The sequence below is a fragment of the Coptis chinensis genome, chromosome 4 (assembly GCF_015680905.1).
Source record: "Coptis chinensis isolate HL-2020 chromosome 4, ASM1568090v1, whole genome shotgun sequence".
NCBI lineage: Eukaryota > Viridiplantae > Streptophyta > Magnoliopsida > Ranunculales > Ranunculaceae > Coptis > Coptis chinensis.
Genome location: NC_141459.1, coordinates 83,222,356 through 83,238,022, shown reverse-complemented (window position 1 = coordinate 83,238,022; position 15,667 = coordinate 83,222,356). Strand labels below are relative to the sequence as shown.

General features: G+C 36.5%; 1 long non-coding RNA gene across 1 annotated transcript; it reads left to right on the top strand.

Moving 5' to 3' along the window:
• The first annotated feature begins 6,318 nt into the window (after positions 1 to 6,318).
• LOC147505176 (uncharacterized) lies at positions 6,319 to 15,272 on the top strand. The gene is made up of 5 exons (XR_015220553.1): positions 6,319 to 6,652; positions 8,218 to 8,489; positions 9,272 to 9,366; positions 13,700 to 13,945; positions 14,802 to 15,272. It is a non-coding gene; the product is annotated as an uncharacterized LOC147505176 (long non-coding RNA).
• Positions 15,273 to 15,667: the final 395 nt, after the last annotated feature.

Sequence of the window (15,667 nt, the reverse complement as noted above, 5' to 3'; positions counted from 1 at the left end):
CTTCTAGCTGCTTTATTATTTTGATTGAATCCAATTTGTTGACTTGTTGTTTATGATAAAATTTTAAAGAATTATGTATGTTGTCTCAGGCACCAAACACAGGGTGTTAAAATCTAGGATACTTTTACACCTAATACATTAGATTTTTTTTGCTTGTGTGAGTACAGTGGAACATTACAGAGAAATGTGTACAGAGGTTAAGAGTTTTGGCCTGATTAATTGTATGGACTGGTGAGTGTAGTTTGTCCCACATATACTCAGATATGATATTCTGATGATGGGATCAACCAAGTAAGTAGTTCAATTAACAAGTGCAGACAGTTTCAAACTCAGTTTGAAATGGTAAGTATTGTATATAATTGTATCCATTTTTTTGTGTGTATATAGCCAAACTGCACACTAATATGCTATTTCTTAGCGTATGCACTTGATCAAGCTGGTAAATTGCGAGCTGAGTATGCCTATCTAACCATTGTGCCGAGCTCATTGATTGATTTGATAACTGTGTTTTCTTTTTTGCAGGCACTAGTAGCATTTGAACCAATTGAAAATCAAGAACAAGAACAAGGAGCTGGAGATTTTGTTGATTCTGACCAGGTAGTTAAAAGTAGAGTTTCGATTTCCCAATTTTGTGGTTTTTTGCATAAGTTGTTGACTGAGGTGAAAATTTTATTTCAGGCAAATAGTGGAAGTTCTGATTTTGTTGGTTCTGAAAAGCCGAAAGATGCTGCAAATGTTGTTGATCTTGATGATGAAAACTATAAACGCATTTTAACGAAATTCAACGGTTTTGAAACCTGCACAGTATGCAGAGATGTTATCTGACTCTAGTAATTCTGCACGTGTAGTTGAAGCTCTCCCGTTGAATCCTGCAGGTACACTTTTTGCAAAGATATTGTAGTTTAACTCTGACTCGCGAGTCAAACTGGTTCTCCATCTAGCTTGATCAACCAACTGAGGGTAGTTATACCTGACTCACCAACCCTTGTGGTGGACTTTTCATCGTACAATATGTCCCCACAAAGTAATGCTGTTGTAACGCCTACTCTACATGCGCTCACTGATGTGGTTACTGAAATGGTTTCAACCTTGGAAGCAGACAACATAGAAACTGTTATCTCTGGGAAGGAACAAGAGCATTATAGTTGTGAGAAGGAGGCTTTCACTGACATGAATGTGGTGAACAACCCTCTACTAATCAGTGGAGCACCAATTGCAACCGAAGTGACCGAAATTGAGATGTTTCTGACACTTGGTTACAGAGACGACCGTGGACCCTTCAGAGGCAACTCCATTTGCCAAGGCTAATGGTCAATCTCCATCTCGACAATCTCACCAGAAGAATAATTCTCAGCAGCAAAATTCTGGAAAGAAAAACACAGCAAGGAAGCGAGGTAGGCCCAAGGGGCAAGGAAAGAAGAAATAACCCCCCCGAACTTGGAATGTAAGAGGGATAAATGAGCAGTCAAAAGCAACTGAACTGAATAAGGTGAGACAAGAAAATAAGTTATGCATGTTTGGGCTTCTTGAAACCAAAGTTAGGAAAGATAAATATGACACCGTAAGGAAACTCTGCTGCCCACCTTACTGGTCTCATTTGAATAATTATAATTCTGACCCTAGTGGTCGAATTTGGTTTTGTTGGGATAGTAATTATGTTTCTGTTAATCTCTTGAAGGAGACATCCCAAATGCTGCACTTTGAGGTAACTTTTCTACCCACTAATCAGTTTTTTCATTTAACTACTGTTTATGCAAGCAACTCTAAGATTAGTAGAAGATCTCTATGGCCTGAGTTAGTATCTATTTCTGCATCCATGACTAAGCCTTGGTGTGTCTGTGGTGACTTTAATAGTATCTTGTCCTCTGTGGAACGGTATGGATGTGCTCCTGTCCACCCCCGGGATATGGAGGATTTTATTGACTGCGTTAACTCAACTGGTCTGGTTGATTTACAGTTTACAGGCAGCTATTTCCCTTGGACTATCAACTCTGAAGGTCCAAGTAGAAAAGGATAAAAAATAGACAGATGCTTGGTTAATCTACAATGAAGTAGTATCTTTCCAGCCTCTGAAGCCTCCTTCTTGCCGCAAGGAGTTTCAGACCATACTCCTATAGTTCTATCATGGTTTGATATGCTGAAATCTTTGTATCCTTTTAGGTTTTGCAACGCCTGGGCTTTGCATAATTCTTTTCATGAAGTGGTTAAGAATGCTTGGGAACAGACTATCGGTGGCAACCCTATACTTGTGCTTAATGTAAAACTGAAAAGATTAAAGGGAGTGCTTAAGGACTGGTTGAAGACTAATTTCTCAGACATTCATGCCAGAACTGAAGGTGCACGAGATATCCTCTTCTCTATTCAAACTGAACTACAGTCTTGACCTACTAACTCTAGATTAATCTCTGAAGAGCAAGTAGCCCGAAAGGCATATTGTGACCTGGTCAATATGAAATATGAGGAAATCAAACAGAGATCAGGTTGTACTTGGCTTATACTTGGAGATAGGAACAATGCTTATTTCCATGGAATGGTCAAAAAGAAAGGGAAAGAACAAAATCTGGTCACTTGAAGATTCAAATGGGCAGGTATGTACCAATCAAATTGAAGTTGTCTCTATGATTACCACTCACTATGAGGAATTATTGGGGGAACCTTCAAATTCCAACTTTGATGATGACTTCTTTGCCAATCTCAATGTTAGGGACACCTTACATGATGATGTTTTCTTGAGTTCTGATATCAATGAAAAGGAGATTGTGGAGGCCCTTTTTAGTATGGAGAACTATAAATCTCCAGGACCCGATGGTTATAATGCATACTTTTACAAGTCTTGTTGGTCCATAGTTGGTTATGACTTTGTTAAAGCTATTAAGTATGCTTTTGTAACCAATACAATGACTAGAGGTCTCAATTCTACTTCCATATCTTGGTCCCTAAAGTCCCGAACCCGTCAAGAGTTACAGACTACAGACCGATTGCCTGCTGCAACACTACCTATAAGTGTTTTGCCAAAGTTATCTCAAACAGACTAAAGCCTCTCTTATCCAATTTGATTGCTCCGAACCAATTGGCTTTTGTTTCAGGAAGAGATATTCATGACAACTTACTACTCACACGAAGCTTTTATGCAAGTATACAAGAAGGGGTGTGTCTCCTAGATGCACTTTGAAGGTAGACATAAGTAAGGCCTATGACACAGTCAGCTGGGAGGTGATAGAACTGTTGCTCATCAAATTTTATGTCCCTCCTCGTATGATTCGTTGGATAAAACTATGCTACTCCACCACCTTTTACTCAATTCTTGTAAATGGTTCACCTGTGAACTACTTTCAAGGTGTTTAGGCTCAGGCAAGGAGACCTTCTCTCACCGTATCTATTTGTGATGGTGATGGAGATTTTGAGCTCCCTTCTCATGAACTAGGTTACATGGACATGCCATATTTTGGAAAAAATCCGTGTCGGACACATATTGCATGTAATTTACCTCGAATTTTGATATTTTGCCGTGTCCGACAATTCATATCCGTGTCCGATACGGCGTGTCAATGTAACCTAGCTTATGAATGGTTTTAATGCGGGCCATATCAAAGCCCACCCGAAGTGCAAGAAATCAAAGATTGTGAATCTATGCTTTGCAGACGACCTTTTACTCTTCTTTAAAGGGGATCAAGGCTCTTTCCAAGCAGTAAAGAGTATTCTTGACATATTTACAAGTGTTTCAGGTCTGAAAATCAACAATCAAAAGACTACACTGCTCACAGGTGGCCTCACTATTGATGAAAGCCACGCGCTTGCGGACTCAATGGATATCAAATTGGTTACTCCACCTGTTACTTATCTTGGCCTGCCATTAATCTCAGCTCGGCTAGGTATTAAAGAGTGCCAACCTTTAGTGGAGAAGGTAACTACTAAAATTTCAAATTGGAAATCTAAGTTACTATCACACGCAGGAAGACTTCAGCTCATTACATCAGTTCTATCTAGCTTCCATGTGTACTGGTCAAAGACATTCGTCTTACCCATAACTGTCTTAGAACAAGTTTCGAAGATATGTCATAGATTCTTGTGGAGTGGCCCAGAAATGGAAGTTAAAATGCATCATGCCAGCAAGGACATCACCACTCTCAGCAAGAGGGAAGGAGGCTTGGGTATCTTAGACTTGAAAACCTGGAACATGGCCTCATACTGTGGTCTTGTTTTTAAAGTTGCCTCTAATGAAACGAGTATCTGGGCACAATGGGTTTGGAACCAGAACATTAAGGGCAAGAGTTTCTGGTCTATGCCTATACCAAAGGATTGTTCTTGGGTATGGCGGCATATTCTTGACACTAGAGCCGAAGCTAAAAAAGATTCATCAAATACAACATTGCTAATGGAGACACAACATCATTGTGGTATGATTTGTGGTGCACTACAACCCCTTTCTTTGACAATCTAATGGCTAGGAATCTTATACAAGCCCCACCTGACGCTAAGGTCAACTTCCTTATCACCAACGGAAACTGGAATGGCATTGTGCACTCTCTTCCAAACTCACAGCTCAAAGAGAGTATTCTCAAGACAGAAATTAACAACTTCATGTCTCATGACAAAGTCTACTGGACCACACGGAGAGTTCTCCTCCAAGTCAGCCTATAATGCTCTGCGATATCCAAGAGAAAATGTTAGATGGTTCAATCTAGTGTGGGGAAAGTTGGTCATCCCCAAGAATTCTTTTACATCATGGCAGCTATTCTTAGGTTCCTCCCTACCCAGGATAGACTGATCAAGAGAAAAGTGTTGCATGCCTCAAATGTTGCTTCTGCAACAATGCCAGAGAGAACTCAAAGCACCTTTTCTTTGATTTCTCATATAGCAAATCAATTTGGAATAGTGTGAAAAGCAGCTTGGGTCTCAATTTCCAGCACTCAAACTCTAACAGAGAATGGATGCACCTACTAATGTTGACTTAGTAAGAACACTACTGTGTCAGAAATCCTTAAAGTCTACATATGTGTTGTTGTCTCTCATATATTTGGACTGAGGAATTGCATATGGACAAAACCGGATAATGATACAGTAAAGTTGAACAGTGATGGTTCTGTATCTGTTGATGGTTGCAGAATAGGTGGTCTTATAAGAAACCCACGAGGAGAGGTTCTACTTGCCTATACTGGTGTCGGTGGGACTAAATCAGTCCTATTTCAGGAGCTCAAGGCTATTTTGATTGGACTTGAAGGTTGTTACTTGTTTTTTTTTGAAAAAGTTATGGGGTTAAGGCAGACCCCCACCGGTTTATATTGCAAAAGGTTGTTACTTGTTACAGCAAAAGAAAGTACATGTTTCTTCTGATTCCAAGAAAGTACACGTTTCTTCTGATTCCCTGGGAGCTATCCAGATTCTAATGGAAAGAGAGAGTGCCATGGTACTGCCTTAACATCAAGGCAGCAATTAAGGACATAGCTAAAAGATTTCTCTCAGTAACGAATAGAGGGGCAGACTATTTGGCTAGTGTTGCAACTAGTCATGAATGTAACTATTTTGTACCATCTCTGTGTTCTACTCTTCAATCAATTGTTGAGGAGGACAGGAGTGAAATGATATATTTAAGAACTTAATGCAGGTTAGGGTGAGCCATAACCCTGAAACTTTTTCAAAAAAAAAAAAAAACTCTGACTATGTTCATCTTACATGAGGGCTTGGTGGTCCTTATAAGTATGCAAATTTAGCCAAATTAGGCGTGTAAGACGGGTTTAAGGGTAGACTAGCAAAGTCATTTAGTGTTGCCTTGTTACCAAGAGATAATTATATGTAACATCTTTTTACTTTTAATTAGATGTACTGTATGCATTCATTAATTAAAAAAGGAAAAATATTACTATTATTTAGTTACACAAAATCTTGTGCTCAAGACCTTACCAAGCGGCTCCTTCCCAATAAATAAATTTGAAAGTGGCATATCATGGAATTGTAACTATGTCAATAGATTATCTTCTTAGTCTTTCGGGGCATAGAAGAAACCCTAGTTTGAAATGGTATGCACAACGTGTCCATGTGTCTGACATGAGGGTCCAAGTGTTTGTGCGTCCGACATGGATTGTTTTAAGCAATATGAAGTGTCCATGTTACTTAGTGATTTTTTTAATTTGTTTGGAGACAATTTGTTGTTTCTTTCTTATTCTAGTATTCGACAATCAATGGGTATCTTATTTGTTTTGAAATCCTTATGTACATATGTATATTGAATTTTTGTTGTCAATTGTTTGTTTTAATGTGTTTTAGATGGATATTTGTTTTTCTTGGATCTTGATTCCAGTGAATCACTTCACGACTTGACTGCAATGGTTTTCTTAACAAACTACTTTATGATGGTTATAATTATTCAAGACCGCCATGGTAGCAGTCTGGCAGGGATTGATCTCTTATATTATAGGAATGTAACCAATGGGATGAGTGCACCCCAGAGACGGGTGTGCACACTCAAAGATAACACCAAGCCGGTCATTATTAGTCCATTATGCTCGAAGGGCAACAACTACTACAATTACTACAAAAAGCAGCCGGAATTTTGAAGATAAACTTGAGGTCTTTAGGTTGGAAATCTGTGCAAGAATATCTAATCTCACTAGTTTAATTGGAGATATCAAGTCAAAACTGGACAATATTCAAGGTAAGATTGTTGTTGTTTTTTCCCCCCTAATAAGCATACCTTTCCATTACTTTAAAATCTGACTAGAATGACATTGTTTATTTTAGTAGGATTCAAGGTATTTGTCATGGTGTATTGGTGTTTAGGACATGGAGGTCAGTTTAGCAGGAAAATGGGACATAGGACTATAGGAGGTTAGGAGCTTACACACTGGCACAATGCATTAGAATTTAGAAGACATTACATTAGAAGCACGGTTGCTAATGCTCTAGCAAATATTAGCTAGTTTGATTCAAAATTTTGCATGTTTTGAAGTATTGGATTAAATGACACTCACCATTAGGTATGTATATACGATATTTGAACTCTTTCCTAAGTCCTAAGTTCCTAACCATCAGCTTCTATTGAATACACCAGGCATCAACCCAAAAGCCAATCCAAATCCACATCTGTTAACTGAAGCCTTTGTGCTAATTTCAAGGCCAGTTCAGCAACAATGAATTCTGTTGTTTCAATAGTTGTAACTTTGAATCTTGTATATGCAGCAAGTTGCAGAGTTCCATCTTGGTTCCTGCAACATTCCCCAGCTGCTCCTCTATTCTCAGACTTGAGAAAAGATGCGTCAAAAGTGATTTTAGGGTGTAAGTTGGTAGGTTCTGTACTGTTTCCAGTTACCACTGCACTTTGATGATTGACTTCTAGTTCTGCATATGCTTTCAAGTTATTCAGCCATCCATTTCTAGCTTCACGACAAACTGCTTTCACTTCCTTATTTTGCATTCTAGCCTTGTTTCTGTGAGTCCACATGTCATGTAGTATATTATACAACAACAAATACTTTCTCTACTAGTTCAACATCATTACTGACATACCATTCCATGAACATATTAATAGCTTGTCTGCAGGAGTGAAAGTTCATCATATCCAATCTAAGAGCAACAGGAGAGGCAAACCACACTACTTTACCCCAAACACAATCAAGAAAAAGATGAAAATCAGTCTCAATGCATTTTCCACACATACTACATGAGGCATCACCTTCGAGTTTCTTGTGAAGTAGGCATTCTCCAGTTGGCAGACCATTTATATAGAGTTTCCACAAGAACATCTGAACCTTGCTTCAATCTTAAGTTTCCAAATCCTCTCAAGAGTGATATGAAGAAAATTTGATCCATGGCCTATATTAGCTTCATTACACAGAGCAACATGAGCAGACTTAACAGAGAAAGATTTATTCTTGTTACCTAGCCAAATGAGTCTATCTATAGAGGCATTGGGTCTAATGGTGATGGATGTAATGAGATGGTTTAGTGGTTTAGGAAACAACTCTCCTACCCTAGTGAAATTTCAGGTACAAGTATCTGGGGTATGAGGTGGTTTACTTTGAGGTTTTGAAGGTTTGGTTCAGGGTTATGCAGGTCCTTGAGTAAAATAGGTTTGTTATTGAAGGTAAGCCATGGGTTAGAGTAAATTGAAATAGTGGAGCCATTCCCAACTGCCCAGACACTATTCTATAAGATTGTTGCATTTCGATAAAATATATTTTTTATTTATGATTAACAAAAGTTTTTGAATATTTGTTGCAGGACCTGAGACTGTTGCAGGTGCTTCCTACTTGAAGGATATTAGGATAAGAAGAATCGAAAAGTGTTATTGCCTGATATTCTTACCAGATATGGTAATGGCTGGACAAATTGCTCCACTTAAAAGTTTCCATGGAAAGATCAATTCAATGGCGGAGGGATCCTTTGGAGGTCCTGGTCTTCAAAACAAAATGGTAGCAACACAGGGGTCAGTGAAAACACTTCATCTCCCATCTTCCAAGGAACTGCCGATAGATTTGTTCGAGGCTGCCAGGGTAAGTTACTTTTTTTGGTGATAAGTTAATAATTATATAAAAGTTAAATGGAAAAATTAGAATGCTGTAAGTGGGAAGTGGGAACCACTACCAGCATCAGTTCCTAGTGTTTGCATGTTACCAATGAAAGTTGCCTATATGGTGCAAGCTATCCCATGAAGCAAGCTTAAATGCTGCATACGTCGCAGCACATCCTTAGCATAACTTCCAAGGTACACCATGAAGCAAGCTTGACAAAGTAGTTGCAGCTTTAGGGTTACCCTGAGCTAACTTCGATAAAACCTTCATGATAAAGTTGTCCATGCAAATGGGCCTGCACTGAGCTAACTTCATGGAATTACTATCCTTATGAATGAGAGTCAGGAAGTTAGAGTGAAGCCCCGAGGGATTCTAGGGCCAACGAATAAGTAGGAGAGTCGTTTTAAAATATGTTTCGAATTTGCATTGGGCAACAAAAGTGATACTTTCTCACCCATCACTAAGCACCCAATGTACCCTGTGCTAACTTGGATAGATAAGCCTTCATGTTAAAGTTGCCCATTACACTGAGCTAACTTCATGGCATTACTATCCTTTTGAATGAGAGTCAGGAAGTTAGAGTTGAAGCCCTGAAGGATTCTAGGGTCAACAAAAAATTAGGAGAGTGAGGAATCAATGGTAGTTTGTTCTTTCTAAATTGACTAATTAAGTAATTAGTATTATGTGTTTTGATCTGGTTGGTAGTTTGCATTGGTTATGTTGACTAATTAATATTATGTGTCTTGATTTGGTTGGTTTTTTAGCGCTATCACTCCATGTAATTTTCATAGCTGGAAAGGATTTTGGAAGTGGAAGCTCAAGTTTTCAGGATTGGGCAGTTAGAGGACAAAAACTATTGGTACGTTTCAGAAACTCTTTTTTTTCTGTTGTATTGTTGAGTTAATTAAAAAGTATTCCCTATATATGCATGCTGTAACTTGTTCATGCCTGCATAGATCGAACTTTCAAGACTTTCTAAAAGTTTCAAAGAATTTTTTTTAATTTGTTTGCCCGTTGATGTTAGAACTTTTACTCTGCACCTTCCTATTGGTTCTAATAATGCATAATATCATAGTTTAGTGTGTTATTAGTAGCAATTGATCAATTGTTCATGATCACCAGTAGGTTGTTCTTGAAAGAGAATTTCAAGTTGCATCTAATAATGGTGTTTACCTTGTCTCTAGCCATTTAAGTGATGGGTTTTTCCCGGCCCAAAGTACACTTGTCAATTGTCACTCAGTCTTACATGTTAATTAGTTTTTGATTTGAATGAAGGTAAAGTGATAGTTTCCAGTGGCATAACGACTACATGTATGCATTTTGTTACATCTCTCTCAAAATGATTAGTGTCAGTAATTATGAAGATGAATTCTGTTAGAAAATTATTGTAGCCTATGACATCCTTTGATCCTATACCAGTTAAGTACTTTCGTGTTCATTCTTTGAAACAAAAGTGACCAGACACAACAGCCGCTCTTGGACGGACTGTCTGTTCATGTACAGGAGGGAGAAAAACCTAACTCACCCAAAATTAGTTTCCATCTGTTGAAATTTACTGGGAATGATTTGTCTCCCCAAAATCCAAGTTTGTTTTTTTACCTCTTCTGCAACTACTTTGTAACTCCATGGATATGAGAACTGCACGATTTCTCCTCTCTTTTCATGCCAAAAACACTACCATTCAACGCAATTATGTTATAACCTTGATCTTTCCATTGTTAAAAGGAAAATTAGACAAAAACCACTGAATAGAAAATCGGTTTATTTCTATATCCACTCGCACCTACAAATTGAAAGAATGGGTCGTTAAGTTTTCACATCCATGCATACCAAAATTAAATGAAGCACATCTTTAAGAAAACCAAAATAGATTAATGATTATGCTCATAACAAAGAGATCCAATTGAGTCAGCTGGGTCGGTGAATTTCTTTTTCACTGTCATGGCATGGTGGGCTGGTGAAAAGAACTAAAAACTCTCATCCGCCCCTTCGTAGTCTATTTCTCTAATGTTTCTTTTTCTCCCTCTTCATAGTCTATTTTTCTCTTGTCCTTTTGCTTTTTTTTGTTGAAGGTAACTTCTCAATTTGTATCCCTTTTTGTGTATTGTGTTCCTATTTGTTATTCAAGAAATGGGAGTCCCCTCAATCAAATCCGATTATATCTAAACTCTTCCATCACGAACGTACCCATATAACCTCCCTATTATTTACACATTGCCAATTAACATCCCTATTTTGCAGATTATGAGCAATTTGTGGTCTAATTTTTATCCCTCAAAATTTTATGTTTCTCATTCTATCATTTTCATTAAATCAAGCCCTTAAATCAACTGCACACTAAAGAAGAACTACCTTTTCCAATAAAGCAGATAAGTAGCGAAGATTCTTCATCCTTACACTAAAGAAGAACACCGATTTCATTGAGATAAAAAGTGGCTATATAGGTAACCATTTTATAGGTACAAAATTGAGTGGGGGAGAAGTTGAATCTGATTATTGCTTGTAGTGTATTTGTGGAAATGTCCATGAGGAATATAATTGCATGAACCATAATCATTTGTCTATACATTTCTCTATTAAATTCGTTTCTTTGATATTACATGTGTATAACATTGTGATTTTTGGTTATATTGATGAAGGAATCATAAAGATGTACAAACTAGCTACTTATACTCTTCTCATTAATTTCTTTTTAGAGAGAATGGCTGATGCCTTGATGGATGAAGGACATCGTGATTGGAAGAGGCTATGAGCCTATCATTGCCATATTCAATTTGTTCATTGGTGGATCTGAATGAACTAGCCATTAGCACCGCACCAACTTTTAAAAATCTAAACAAGTTCGACTTATAAAATTAAATATCGATTTTCATGTTGAAATTTAAATTTGCATAGTGGTTTGACAAATTGAATATTTTGATATATGACATATGAAAATTTAATTTTACAGAATAGTTTGATATATGAAAATTTGAATTTACATAGTAGTTTGATATAAGAAAATTGAAATTTACATATGAAAATTTAAGTTTGCATAGTAGATTTGTGAACAAAACAAACCTGATGAAAAAAACGTATGGAAAAATAGTTTTACATATTAGTTTTTGAAACTAAACGTGTCGGTAAAAACTTAGATAACCTATGAAATTTTATATTTGCATAGTTGTTTAAGCTATGCAAATTTGTATTTATATATAAAAAATTTAATTATACAGAAGATTAACTTATGAAAATTTTAATCCGCATAAGATGTAGGAGTTCTTTTTGTTCAAAATGGATAATGACTATTGAAAAAAATGAAAATACTTTCAATTCCAGGAATGAACTAGCCATTGGCACCGTACCAACTTTAAAATCTGAACAAGCTCGATTTCTAATTTTCCTATAGAAATTTAAATTTTACAGAGTATATTAAGATTTAAATAGGTTAAGGAGACTATGTAATTTTATATTGTCATATGTAAATATAAATTTACATAGGATGACATTAGCCCGGTTTGTCCTTAAGCCAAAATTATAAGTAAAGATTGATGGCGTACATTTGGTTTTCTTTAATTTCTAAATAGAAATTTAGAGTTCACAGGGGTATTTTAGTCTGTTTTGGCTTTGATGTTATGTTTTAAAGAATAGGGAGGTTTTATGCATTTGGTCGCTGCCTTGTTTTTGGGTTGGGGTTTTTATGCAACCATTTAAGTACGGGATGGGGGAGATTAAACCCGATTTGTTATTTCTCCTTTGGACACTATGGGGTCGTTAGTTTTTTTAGCCTATTAATCTTGAATTGTGAATGCTGAATTGTGAAAACTTGTTTGTATTCTGTCCAAATGAACTCACTTTGAATGCTGATTTGCTGAATGCAAATGTTCTTGACGATGTTACCCATTACATTTTTAAAAAGATTTTTTTTTAGGTTTATACTAGGCAATTAAAAAAAATTATTTGATAAACAAATTTGCCAATTGGTTTCAAATTTATTTAATGTGAATTGTGCTTAGAAACTATTGTTTTAGTATTACCCAAAAGAAACATGAGATGGGCCTTGCTTTGTAACATACAAGACCATTGTATTGTATATCCACCGCCAAATCCACCGTTACTTGCCAATAATTTAGCAGTGTTCTAAAAACGCTATGGGCGTAATCGGACGGGGGGAAAGCTTTAGGTTTTTAGGCGCTTTGAATGGGGAAAGGCCTAGAGGGGCAGACTAGACGCTTTTTTTTTTTCTAAATATATCTTATAATATATATAGTAATCCACACCTATATTACAAGAAATGAAGAAAATCATTTACCATAACTCAAAAAATAAACACAAACAAAAATACTTATTACAAAAATGCGTAATAGTTTAAGAAAATCGACTTCATATAAAAACATATTCTTTCTTATAGTGACATATAATTTACATTGAACTTAAGTATTTTAAACTCATTCAAATCTAAAGCCTATATGGGTCTTTAATTTTCAACATTTAATCAATTCAAAAAAGAAAACTTGACTGGCCCGCCTAGACCTGCTGAATCAGTCCACCGATTTTTTAAACGACTTGGGCCTAGGTGAGTTGGTTGGGCACCACCTAGTGCGGTCACCTAGACCGATTTTTAGAACAGTCGAATTTAGAAACCAAAAACAAAGAAACCCAATCGTTTTGCCTGCTTTCTCTCCCTTAAGTATGAAGGGACGTTGGAACAAAGTCAAGCAAATGAGTTCAGCATTGTCGTGGAATGTTGAAGATCAAAATTAGCTGGCGAATCTTTGAAGTAAAAATAAAACAAACTACTTTTCTTGTATTTGAATCTTTGAAAACTTACAATTAATTCAGCATCGCTGAATGTTGAATAAAAAAAAAAAACCCCTATGTCAACTTATTTCACCGTGGGACACTATCAACTTATTATATGTAAATGGATAGCCTGTCTAAAAACGGGATTTGCCGGTGCGCAACAATACATGTCTGATCATTTTTGTTCTTGTAACATGCTTTGAAAACATATCATTTTTTTTCTTCAATATATGGATATGTTGAAGTTTTTTCTAATTTTCTTCATAGGTATGGAGAAAGTTGTGATATCTAACGTAGCCCTGTAATGAAATAAATGTGATTATGGTAGTTAAACTGGTTTTGTTTTTAGGTAGTTTTTATATTAACCGCTCAAAATAGTCTTATTACCAAATTTATGTTGGCTTTGTTAGGGAGTTAAAGTTGTGATTGAGTTAAAGTTGCGATTACAAAGAGCTTTGCTCAGTCTCATTGTAGAAGTTTAGTTGCATTGGGTATCTTCCCTCTGTGTTTTCAATCTGACTGGGACGCAGATTCCCTAGGTCTAACGGGGCACGTACGAAAGATACACGGTTGACATTCCCATTTCTGCTGGGCCGCGAGAGGTCACCATGAGCACTGACAGTGGGAGGTTTTTCACCTGCACAATTGGTTTCAAGGTAACATTAGCCACCCTATTTCCTTTCCTAGTTGGCTAGTTCTAGGAAAGAGTTCTATTAGAAAGGTGATAAGCTAGATTTTTTTCTTAAGAGCTATATTTGTTTTCCGGTTGTCATTCTTAATACTAAATTTTCCCGGTGACGATGTATATCTTCCATTACTAGATCTTACATCTACAGTTTGCTTTAGTGAGGGCATGTCCCTTTCAAAGTTCAAAAAGAACTTTTGAGTAAACTTTAATCTTCCTGTTGTTGTGCTTATCCTTTCAGTCACTAGTCTTTCAATGCATATAAAGGGTAGTGTAAATGCGAGTTGCAAGGGAATTATCTATGGTATTCATATTCTATAACCTTTAAAGAGTTGGCTAGAAGAATATTTTCTCCCATGTTGTCTCACTCAGATAACAATACCACCAACATCAAGATTCTAGAAAACCTTGTCAGGGATGTTCAATTATTTTGGTTCTTTCGCTCCCATTTTTGGTACGCTAATTTGGATTGAGAAGTATCATTTAACAAAGCCTTGAGTTTTTCTTGGGGAAAAGGATGCATTTAGCACATTTTTTTTTTCTTTCGTAGATACATTGATGAAATATTTTTTCGAAAGTCGGTTGGTGAGGTTGGTTGTATGAGCTGTAACTGCTCTTTGTATAGTGACAATAGTATTCAGATATGAAGTTATTATTATTTTAAACAAGTTATTCACACTTATTCAGATTGATTTCAAACTAATTGATTATCTTATGTTGATAATTATATTTGATCCACTGTCCTTGATTTAGCTATTTGTTTCATTTATTGCAAATATTAATCACCCTTTTCTCTTGGTTTGCAACTTAATTTTTCCGTGGTGCAGGACACAATAGATTGCATTATAAATCAGAGTTCGATGGTTATTGGGCATCAGAGTGCCTTTTCTTTTGCTCGAACCAATGAAGTGTTAGATGGATGTGGTAAAGTTTTTAGAAATGCTACCGTTGAGATGTTTGACATGGCAGGTGATGGGAATTGTGGCTATAGGGCTATTGCATTTGCTTTGGGAAGGAAGAAGAAAGCGGTTGGAAACAGGTTAGGCGTGATATGATTGAAGAACTTAAATATGATGATAGATGGAAGGCTATTTTCGGTGATAGATTGGAAAATAAAGTTAAGCAGCTCGACCATTATGAAGTGGGATGCGCACCAACTTATTATATTGACCTTCCTGATGATGGGACAATTGTTGCAAACATATACAATTGCCCATTTGTTGTGCTTTCTAGAAGACAATGTTGTATGTTTCTTCCTATCACCAAATCACCTCCTCCTGATCCTTCCTCAGTGCCAATTATAGCAATATTTCATAATTGGAATCACTTTTATGCCACTTTCCTAGTGCTCGGGTCTAATTTCTCTTCATTTATCCTTCTTGGAGACCTGAACCTAATTCGATTGCATGACAAGATGTACACAAACAAGGACGGAGGCAGGATTCTAAGCCAGGGGGTGCGAGATTATGTGCACACCCCACCTCACCAAAAAAAAAATATATATGCATTTTTTTTTATTTTTTTTTTGTCAGAAAGTCTAAACAATAAAGATCAACAAAATTATGTATTTATTTCAATTTACAAAATTAGAGTGTGTTGATTACTAAGAATTTAATATGGATTGATGAAGTTAACTACTTCAGCACTTAAGTCATTAATTGATATTACTATGTCTATATATATCTACATAATC